This window comes from Triticum urartu, chromosome 2 (assembly GCF_003073215.2).
Source record: "Triticum urartu cultivar G1812 chromosome 2, Tu2.1, whole genome shotgun sequence".
Lineage (NCBI taxonomy): Eukaryota > Viridiplantae > Streptophyta > Magnoliopsida > Poales > Poaceae > Triticum > Triticum urartu.
Window position 1 is genome coordinate 498625772 of NC_053023.1, and position 11701 is coordinate 498637472.

The following is an 11701-nucleotide window of genomic DNA, read 5'->3' on the forward strand; positions in this document are numbered from 1 at the left end:
TCCAATGTTTGTGAGCAAGAGCATCAACTAGGCTGACTGGTTCACCAGCTGTAGTAAGGAAAGCACGTTTTTTATCATACCTGATGGTACCATCTTTGTATTCTTTTTCCTTAGTAATACCTGACTGAGACCTCGTGTGACGCCGCGGAATTATTTTTGCCACAGAAGATCCAGCCGGTGCCACAGAAGATCCAGCCATCAGATCATGCTCAGACGCCACGGGATCACACGCCGAATCTCCTTCGAGCGAAATCGACCTCGGGATCGATCCGCCAGCAGAGGCGCGCCACGTGTCGCCCGCTGTGTCGCCCGCTGAGCCCGTGCGCGTCGGAGCCCGTGGGCTGGGCCCAGCAGCGGTCGGCTGTTCGGCCATGCGCGCAGTCCGCGGACTCGTGGCAAGCGGGGAGTCGCGCCCGGCCCCGCCTGAGCTGGGGGGCTCCATGATGTCGCTGTCGGCCACCGAGCCGCAGGCCGTGTCCACGCGCTAGAGAGGATCCTCCTCGGATCAGGCGGTGCCAATGATTGCGCTGGCGCCAGGATCCTCCTGGGATCGCGCGCCAGATCTGCTGGGGCTGGCGGGATCCTCCTCGGGGCTAACGCCAGCTGCGTTGGCTGTTTCTGAGTACATAAAATCATGGGCTGCACCTGTACAAACATCATCAGAAGTGCAATTTTCTGTGGATTTATCCACATGGTCAGCTTCAGTTAATTCACCCCCGTGATCAGAAATTGTGTCAAGGTCAGATAGAAGTGCTATTTCAGCATGGAGAAGCGCGCCAGCATTGGGATGAAGTTTGGCAAACGGAAAAAGGGTTTCGTCAAAAACTACATCTCGAGAGATATATATACATCCAGTTGTAATTTCTAGGCACTTGTATCCCTTGTGAAGATTACTATAGCCTAGAAAAACACATTGAGTAGAACGGAATTCAAGCTTATGATGATTATATGGACGTAAATTTGGATAGCAAGCGCACCCAAAATTTTTGAGAGAGTTGTAATCTGGTTTTTGATGATAGAGACGTTCCAACGGAGTAGAGTTGCCAATGACTTTACTTGGAAGACGATTAATGAGATATGTTGCTGTAAGAAACGCTTCTTCCCAATATTTTAGTGGCATGGATGCATGAGCAAGTAGGGAGAGACCAACTTCAACAATGTGACGGTGTTTGCGCTCGGCAGAACCGTTCTGTTGATGAGCATGTGGGCAGGAAACATGATGTTGAATGCCTATGCTACGGAAAAAGGAGTTGAGTTTTTCGTACTCCCCTCCCCAGTCACTCTGAACTGTAAGGATTTTCCTGTTAAAGTGCCTTTCAACAAGTTTCTGAAATTCTTGGAAGATAGAGAAGACCTCAGATTTATATTTAAGTAAATAAATCCAAGTAAACTTGCTATAGTCGTCAATGAAACTAACATAGTATTTATTTCTTCCAAAAGAATCTCTTGCATGACCCCATACATCACTGAAAACAAGCTCTAAAGGAGCATGAGATATACTATTTGACTTGGGATAAGGAATTTGGTGGCTCTTGGCACACTGACAAGCTTCACAAACTGACTCACTATTTTGGCTATGTGACAAAGAAAGTTTGTCTTTATTGACTACTTGCTTAACTATGATCGAGGATGGGTGTCCTAATCTTTGATGCCACCTTTTCAAAGAGGGTTTGATAGCAGAATAAACTTGACGACTCTTGCGACTAAGTGCTCCGGATGTGATGGGGTAGAGCCCTCCAATGCATCTACCGTGATGAAGAAGTTCCCTCGTTGCCCGGTCCTTTATAAGAAAGTAACGAGGGTGAGTTTCAAAGAAGACATTATTATCAGTGGCTAAACGAGATATAGAGGCAAGATTTTTGTCAGCTTGTGGAACGTGAAGGACATCCTTAAGGACTAGATCACGTTTGAGATTAGGGGAATTAATGTAAGCTTGTCCAATGTGACAAATATCCATACCTCCACCACTAGCCGCGGTGTGAATCTGGTCTCCGCCGTGGTATCTTTCTCTGAGGGCAAGTTGTTCTAACTCGCTGGTGACATGATCTGTTGCACCCGAGTCCACGTACCATACGCCATCTACTCCTCCTTCTTCACGGATAGCTGCAGCAGCATGACGAGCGTCGGGGACGAAGTCTTCATCGTATCTGTGCCAGCAGTCCAGGACCTCATGGCCCGGCTTCTTGCACAGTTGGCAACAAGGACGGTGATTTGAGGGAGCGCGGCGGCTGTTGTTGTTGTTGAAGCCGCCACCTCCTGCGTTGTTGTTGTAGCCGCCGCCTCCTGAGTTGCTGCCACCGCCAGAACGAGCGCCCTCGCCCTGGTAGTTGCCGCGACCACGACCGCCGCTGATGATGTTGCGGCTCTGGCCTTGGTGACCGCGTGCACGACCGCGCCCGCGAGCCGCCGAGTTGACAGATGACTGTCTGATGTTGGTGCTGTGAAGGAGCGCGAGATGAGCGTCGAAGCTCAAGAGCTGGCTGTACAACTCCTGAACCGAAACTGGCTCAACCCTAGCGGACAAGGCAGACACGACTGGGTTGTAGTCCAGGTCGAGGCCAGCCATGATCTTGGAGACGATCTCAGGGTCGGGAAGGGGGACTCCGGTGCAGCATGCGATCTCATCTGTAAGAGTTTTGATTTTACCAAGATATTCAGCCATGGACATGTTACCTTTCTTCAGGTTTGTAAGCTCGATGCGCGTGTTGATGGCCTGACTTTGGCTCTGGGCGGCGAACATGGCATTGATGGCGCTCCATACTTCTGCCGGCGTCTGAAGAGTGGCGACTTGGGCAAGGATCTCACGGGACAGAGATCCCATCAGATACCCCTGGAGTTGCTGCTGCTGTGCGTACCAGAAGGTTTGGGCGGGGTTGGCGATCTGTTCGTCTTTGCCATCTTTGGTGATGGTGAGGGTGGCCGGTGGTTCTGGACTCTTCCCGTCAAGGTGGTGCTCCATCTGTGCGCCTCTGATCTGTGGGAGCACGACGGCCTTCCATAGAAGGAAATTTCCCCTTGATAGCTTCTCCTGCGGTGGCAGTCCGAGAGGAACGGAGCTGCTGCTGGATGATGATGCGAAGGTGGAGGATGTGGAGGTGGAAAGCGCGCTCATGGTGGACGATAGGGCTGCAGAGGAAGACATGATCTCGGCCGCGGGGAAGGTAGCTAGATGCGATCTTCGATCTAAGAGGAAGATGCTTTGATACCATATTGAATTCATACTCCAGCCAAATCATCCAAAAGTCCGAACTGATGGAGGGAGGCGGGCAATATATTTGAACACAGGGAGGTCAGAAGCGGGCTTGGGATTGGTCTGGACTCCTGCAAACCTCCCCACGTTTATCTCCGGTTTGCAGGAGAAATCACGTCCGGACCACCCCGCGGACCGATACAAGGCCGTGTTGGATGACTTCCACGGTCGGGACAGCGCGGTCCAGACGATTGCGGGGGTTCGAGAGTCGGCGTTGGAGATGCCCTAACACTGCTGGGTTAATACTGTTGACGTATAATGTGCTGCCTAGTCTCTTTCATCAGATCGATCTTTTGATTGCATTGGCTAGAGCATGCACTTCTACATGATATCGGAGCCAAAAGGTCTTGAGTGCAAGACCCGGCTGACGCAATTAAATTACAGTCCATTTTCGATCCACATGTAGGCCTAAGAGAGCCACACGTGAGAGGAAGTGTTGAGGTATAATGTACTGCCTAGTCTTTTTCATTAGATCGGTATTTTGGTTGCATTGGATAGAGCATGCACTTTTACAAATACTACTATGTGCATGCCTCCAGTGCATTTTAAAGGAGGGGTTACGAGGAATGGGAGTCGAATAGCACACTCAACACTTTGCAGGATGAATCGAGCATTAATTCCTTGGAATTTATATGACTTGAATGTATGCCTAGAGGGGGCAGGGTTTCTGAATCAAGTCTGTAGTGTAGGAGTATGTTCCAACTGATGGATGGGTCAACAACAGCCGATCGCAGGAGAGCAGTCTTTGGGTGGAGGAATAAATCGGTACAGTATGCACCAAGGATCGAGGCAATGCTACTGTTTCTCAATGAAGAGCAGTGGTTTCATCGATTAGGGTTACCCTTTTGGTAGAGAAATTTTGGAGTAGCGATGATGGTTGATGGACAACAACCATTGTGTGCATTGAAGCTCAAGTTTTGAAGAAATAATATTCTACTCTACTCCAGTTATGTAGTAGTAATGATTTGCTTCATATGATAATGATGAGGCAGACAGACAGCCTAAAGGGAGATCCGTGCATGGATAGATATATGGGCCGAAAGAAGCGACAGGATATCCAGTTATAAAGGCAGCGTGATGCCGCCTAAAACAAAGCATTATACAGGTAGCAACAAACTAAATTCAGGACGCAACAAAAGGTTGCTCCCTGTGTCTGGAGATGCGCGGTGGCTTATGCCTCAATCCAGGCTTACGGTCTCCTAAACAGCCATGCTGAGCTGATGTCCAATTTGGCCTTTTGGGAGTTGCATGTGTAGTAGTGTAACCAACACCCAGTACACATGCCCCAAAATCATGCGAATTGTTCGAGCCTCACTTGGACATAGTATTGTCATTTGTCAACAACCATGCACGCACGAAACGATCTGAACGCCACACATGAACATCAACTGAGCCAATCTCAGGAGCTGATCGTCTGATCGGTATAGAACCATCGCAACACGCGTCATGCATGCATGCATGCCAAATTGGCAATCAAGGGGATACAGTTTTTTTTTTTTGAAACGGAAGGGGGATACAGTTTAAGCCGTGAGGTCCGTGGAAGACTACGCCAGTAGCCAGTAGGACGCCCGCCACTGTAGCTACGTTGCGTCCCTTTCGTCTCGTGACGTCCAAACAGTGCTCGATCGGCACGGCAAGCCGGTGCGACAGTGGCGTGCGTGAATTCGATCGGCACGGCACGGACGCGACTGCACCGGGCGTACAAAGATATGTGAATGGACGTGCTACTCCACTAGCATCATTGACGAGTGATGACTATGACACAAGACAGCGGTACGAGCACTAGTACAGTTCTACCTCTACGGGAAGAAGGACAGTGTAGCAGGGCGTCAGCGCTCGCTTCGCTTTTTTTTTTGAACATCAGTACAGACACAAGCGCTCGCTTCGCTTCAGTGCCTTTCCTTTCCTTCTGTTTCTTGATTGATGAGTGTGGAGCAGGTTGATTATTTATCTGTAAACGATGGCATCCCGCATCTGCAACTGAGTCCTAATAAAAGTGTAACACTTCGTGTCCTGAGATGGGTGAATCTGTGTAACGCAGGAACAAAAATTAAGTGTGATTGTTTTTCAAGAGCTCTTTTTTTCTCGAATATGCACAAGCGTGCGTATTATTCATTGAAGAAGAAAGGGAAGACTCCCAAATGTCGTATGTACATAGTTTATTTACATGCTGGATTTTCCGACACTACCGACAAGACACTAAGACTACAACTCCCGTGCTGCCCACCTATCTACCGCTGCATCCTGTGCAAGTTTGCCGAGCAGTCCCGCCTTGGGCCAGGCCACCCCTTCTTCCATAATTCATTGCTTGAGACTTGGGATTGATGACAACATACCATTGAACACCACATCATTCATGTGCTTCCAAAGCATCCACATGACCAGAAGGCAGGTTGCTCTTGTTGCTTTACGGTTTTGAACGACCAAGTCCTGCCTGATGCACCACGAGCTTAGATCTTCGTCCACGAGCGGCTCGTATGCCATCCTGCCCATGATCCTGCCCATCCGATGCCAGATTTGTCTTGCAAACACACAATCCAGCAACAAGTGATGAATGGACTCGTCGGCTTGGCTACAGAGCGGGCATGGGTCTTGATGGGGCAGTCCTCGACTAGCAAGTCGGTCTGAAGTCCAACATCTGTTTTTGAGAATGAGCCAAGCGAAGAAACGGCACCGAAGGGGCGCTCAGGATCCCCAGGTGAATGCCGCCGTTGGCGACACCTCGAGCCCCATGAACCGGGCAGCATATGCCGATCGCGCTGAGAATTGGCCATTGTTCTCCCAGCTCCACGTAACCACATCCTGCACACGAGTTGTCGTCTGCATCGTCCCCACTCATGACCAAAGCTGAAAGAATTGAAGCAAAGCATCCGACGAGAGGTCCGGGCCAATGTCACCCACCCAGTTGTGGTTTTCAAGCGCGCTTGCAACTGTCTTCGTTCCTCTGATTCTAGGCGGGACCCTGGCATATATTAGAGGGGCTAGATTGCACGCTCGACAGCCCTGTAACCACTTGTCTTCCCAGAAGAGGGTGGATGTCCTGTCACCCACTGAAGTGTTCACTGCCGCATGCACTAGTGCCAAGGATTCTTTAGGTACCTTAATTTGAAACTCGCTCCAGGATCTGCCTTTGTCATATTTCTGCAACCACGGCCATCTGGCTTGAAGGGACTTGTGTCACAAGCCACCGCAGGTTGGGTATCCCGAGACCACCAGCCCATTTGGGCCTGCAAACAGACTCCCGGGCCACAGAGCAATTCCCTCTGTTTGCCTCCTTCTTCCCACACCATAAGAAGCCACAACAAATCTTGACTAGAGTTGAGATCATTTTCGCCAGTAGGTCTAAGGCCATCATGGAGTGCACTGGAATTGCACACAACACTGACTAAATGAGCAGCAACCGTCCGCTTTTCAGAAGCATAGCTGCCTTCCAGAGAGGTAACTCGTCACCTACCCTGCCCACGAGGGCTTGGAGCTGGGCTGCAGTTTGTTTTCTAAGTGTCAACGGCAACCCGAGATACTTGCACGGAAATGGTGCAGCAGTGCAGCCCAGAGCATCAGTTACAAGTTGCATTTTCTCTTGAGAACAACGAATTGAAAGCGCCATGCTCTTGTTCATGTTGACTACCAGCCCGGAAGCCTGCCCAAACAGCTGTAGGATGGCATGACAAGTTTGTGCCTTGAGCTCATTTGGCTTGAAGAAAACGACCACATCGTCTGCAAACACAGAGATTCGCTGCCGTAGCCCAGTTCTTGCCAGCTGTGCGAGTAGACCCTTTTTGTGGCATACTGAAAGATAGCACGTAGTGGCTCCATGCATAGTATAAAGAGCAAAGGGGACAAGGGTTCCCCTTGCCTCACTCCCTGACAAGCCAGGATTGGCCGGCCCGGAGTGCCATTGACCATAACTCGCATCGACGAGGTTGCCAAGAGTCCAGATATCTAAGATATCCACCTAGCTCCGAATCCCATCCTCCGCATCACCTCTAGGAGAAAAGGCCATTTAACTGTATCAAAAGCTTTGGTGATGTCTAGTTTGAGCACCACCGCCGGGTTTCCCAAAGAATGCAATTGCCTTGCCGTACACTGAACCAACATGAAATTATCTTGAAGAGAGCGACCAAGAATGAAAGAACTTTGATGCAGCCCCACCAGCCGTGGCAGATCCACAGCAAGCCTTGTGGCCAAAACCTTGACAAATATTTTAGCCGGTGCGCTTATAAGGCTTATTGGTCTAAAGTCTTTGATGTCCACCGCTCTGTGTATCTTAGGGAGGAGGGAGATTAGTGCTTTGTTGACAGCCGCGAAACCTCTCATATCGCCACAGTGAAACTGCTCAAGCGCCCTCATGAAATCTCCCTTGATGATCGGCCAACAAATCAGAAAGAACCTACCTGTAAAACCGTCCGGGCCTGGGACCTTGTCGAGTGGCATGGATTTGAGGACCCTTTCCACTTCTTCAACAGAGAAGGGCACCTCCAGGTGCGCCAGATCCAGCCGAGGGAGATCGAGCTGATCAAGGTCAACCGTGGCAAGCCGGGGCATCGCCGATCCGAGCAAGCGAGAGTAATAGTCATCCACCGCCTCCGTGATACTTTCCTGACTAGTGTGGACTACGCCATTATGTTGCATCATGGTGATCATGCTCTTCCGCTGCCTATGCCTTGCATGCTTTTGGAAGAAAGCCATGTTTGCATCGCCTTCCTTGAGCTGCAGTAACCGCGATCTCTGCCGAGCGATCGTGTGCTCAAGCGAGCAAAGCCCCAAGAGCTTCTATTTCAACAATTTACACAGACCATGCTCTTGATCAGATACTTTCCTGGTGTCCATAGCCTTACCGAGCCTCCCAATTATCTCCAATGCGATGGCAATTTGTAGCTGAATGTTCCCAATCCGGCGATCGCTCCATTGCTGTAAAGCTTTTGCCGTAGCATGTAGTTTGTTATCTAGGGTGATGAAGGGGTTGCCAATGGCAGGAACAGATTGCCACGCAGAGCTGATCACGTCCATGAATCCCTCCACCTTGGGCCATAAGGCCTCGAATCGAAAGTGACGGCCCAACTGAAAATCTGCGTCCAGGTCCAACAAGAGTGGGGAGTGATCCGAGATAGCCGAGCCCAAAGCAGTCAGCAGATGGAGAGGGTAGATGTCCTCCCAAGAGTTGGACACGAAGAGGTGGTAAATCTTATCTAGGGTGGGGCTTCTCCGCTCATTCAACCACGTATAACGCCTGCCATTTAGATACAACTCCTTAAGTTCGAGCCTGTTCAGGAGAGCTCGGAACCGTGCCATCATGCTCCGATTAATCGTGTTGTTGTTCTTGTCCTCGGGGTTCACTATCAAGTTGAAGTCGCCTGCAACCATCCAGGGGCCCACATGGAGATCCCGAATGTCTCGTAGTTCCTGGATGAACTCCGCCTTGTCTGCATCGCTTTGCGGGCCATACACTCCCGTAAACCACCAGAACGACACACCCTCTTGCTCGACAAGGGCGGTTAGAGCATTAGCCGTAATGTGCAGGTTGGAGGCCACCACCACCGATCTGTCCCAAGCTAGCAATATGCCTCCACGTGTACCAACCGCGGGGACATAGTAGAAAACCTCAAACTTATTCCCAAGGCATTGTTTTACAACTTCACTTGTCATCACATCTATTTTCGTCTCTCGAAGGCACACAATGCTGACAGGAGCAGAAAGAACTACCTGGAAAACCGAGCTACGACGCACTGGGGAGTTAAGCCCGCCCACGTTCCACACCAGTATCTTCAGGGTTGTGAGGCCATATTCGAAACCCACCAAGATACCACCATCCACGGAGGCACTACTGGCCAACCACCACGTCGACCTCCTCTCCCATGAGTGGAAGAGTCGAAACATCCCAATCGAACAAGGCAAGAATGGCCTGGACATGGCTATCCACCAAAGGCTTGTCGAACAAGTCAACATAGGCTTGAAGCGCTTCGTCAGAGATCACGTCACCCTCATTGGCAAGGCAGAATTTCCGGACGAGCGCGGCTTGCTGCTTGGACGCCTTGGAGGCGCGGCCACCCTTGGAAAGCCTCACACGATACCACGGAGTGGATACAGGCGGTCTCTTCTGCCTTGGCTTCCTCTGCTTCTTCGGTAGCTCACGCGACTTGGGCTGGGAAAGCAGCGGGGAGAGCACCTGCCTGAGTTCCGAACAAACTAAAGCAACTTGGTCTTGCGGCGAGGGCTGGGTTGGGCAATGGATCGGGGTGACTGGCGCACACTATGAAGAATGGCGATCTGACAGACTTACAATGACCCAACTTTGGTCGCCCAGCTAAGGGTAGCATGGGCGCGTCCCATCCTGCATGCATGCACGCACGTCCCCTGCATGCATAGTGGGTCCACCCACCTCTGAATCCAAGAGAGAAGTAGGCATCACTTCCACCGAGCTAGCACCACTATATTCGTCTTCAACGGGTGGCAATCCCAAACTGCAATTATTGCCGACAGGAGTGCTTGTCGTATCCTCTTGAAGCAGATTCAAATTCCAGCTGCCAATCCGAACTCACGAAGAATCTGCAAGGCTCACCACTTGTGAGGAGACGGCGGCAGGCGTGGCACGGATCCCGCTGCGGGGTGGTTGCTTGACGGAGCCCGGGTCGTAGACCGCCAGACCAGCCTTGCTGTCCACCTGCACCGAACCGTAGTCCGAGGAGAGCCCCACATTATCCCGAAGTGGCCCCGTACCACTTTCTGCAGAGGCCAGCACCCATGTCTCTACACTTTGTTCCACCTGATCGTTTCCCATTGGGCAATCCACGCTGGCCGAACTGAAAGCACCTGGCGAACCTTCTTACACGACTACCACCACTGTGCCGGCCACGCTTGGGCCCCCACGGTCCAATTGCCTTTGTTGACCAGTTTGAACGTGTCTACTACACAACCTTCTTCTTGTAGACGTTGTTGGGCCTCCAAGTGCAGAGGTTTGTAGGACAGTAGCAAATTTCCCTCAAGTGGATGACCTAAGGTTTATCAATCCGTAGGAGGCGTAGGATGAACATAGTCTCTCTCAAGCAACCCTGCAACCAAATAACAAAGAGTCTCTTGTGTCCCCAGCACACCCAATACAATGGTAAATTGTATAGGTGCACTAGTTCAGTGAAGAGATGGTGATACAAGTGCAATATGGATAGTAGATAATGGTTTTTGTAATATGAAAATATAAAAACAGAAAGGTAACTAATGATAAAAGTGAGCACAAACGGTATTGCAATGTGTTGAAACAAGGCCTAGGGTTCATACTTTCACTAGTGCAAGTTCTCTCAACAATAATAACATAATTGGATCATATAACTATCCCTCAACATGCAACAAAGATTCACTCCAAAGTCACTAATAGCGGAGAACAAACGAAGAGATTATGGTAGGGTATGAAACCACCACAAAGTTATTCTTTCTGATCGATTTATTCAAGAGTCCGTGGTAAAATAACACGAAGCTATTCTTTCCGTTCAATCTATCATAGAGTTCGTACTAGAATAACACCTTAAGACACAAATCAACCAAAACCCTAATGTCACCTAGATACTTCAATGTCACCTCAAGTATCCGTGGGTATGATTATACGATATGCATCACACAATCTCAGATTCATCTATTCAACCAACACAAAGAACTCCAAAGAGTGCCCCAAAGTTTCTATCGGAGAGTCAAGACGACACTACTAGGGAAAACCTTATACACAGAAGTTTATCAGCAGCGCGGTTTAAAAATGAGCGCTACTGCTAATTAGTAGTAGCGAGGGGTATAAAAACCGCGCTACTACTAAGTTGATAGTAGTAGCGAGGGGTATAAACCCGCGCTGCTACTAAATGGTCTCCAACAATGCCCCCGGGATAGGCCATAGTAGTAGCGAGGGGTATAAAACCGGCGCTACTACTAAGTAAGTAGTAGTAGCGCAGGTGAGACCCCACGCTACTACTAAGCGTGTCCACCCCGGCCCGATCCCCACCCCCACCCCACCAACCGTCCATGTCCACCCACTCCCGTCTGTCTCAAAAAAAAAACCACGGAGCCCGATACAGATCCCCAACCTCCTCTCCTCTCCCAACCCACTCACCGCCGGCCTCCCTTCCACCTCCTCTCGTCCGTCCGTCCGCCCCCCACCGCGTGCGCCATGCCGGCGGCCGCACGCCCGCCGCTCCCTGTCTCGCGCCGCTGCCCGCCCCCGCCCCCGCCCCCCTTCGCCGCGCACGTGCCCGCCCGCCGCCCTGAGCGTGTCATACGACCGCCGGAGGTCTCTCCGGCCTCGATCGTATGTCTTCCTAAGTATGCCCGCGTGAGGGAGAGAGATGGAGATGGTTCTCCGACCGACGCCATGGAGGTCTCTCCCCCCTACCTTCCCTTCATGTGTGTGTGTGTGTGTTGGACACGATTTGGCCAGATCCCGGATGTTGTTCGATTCAATTTGAATTGCCATTT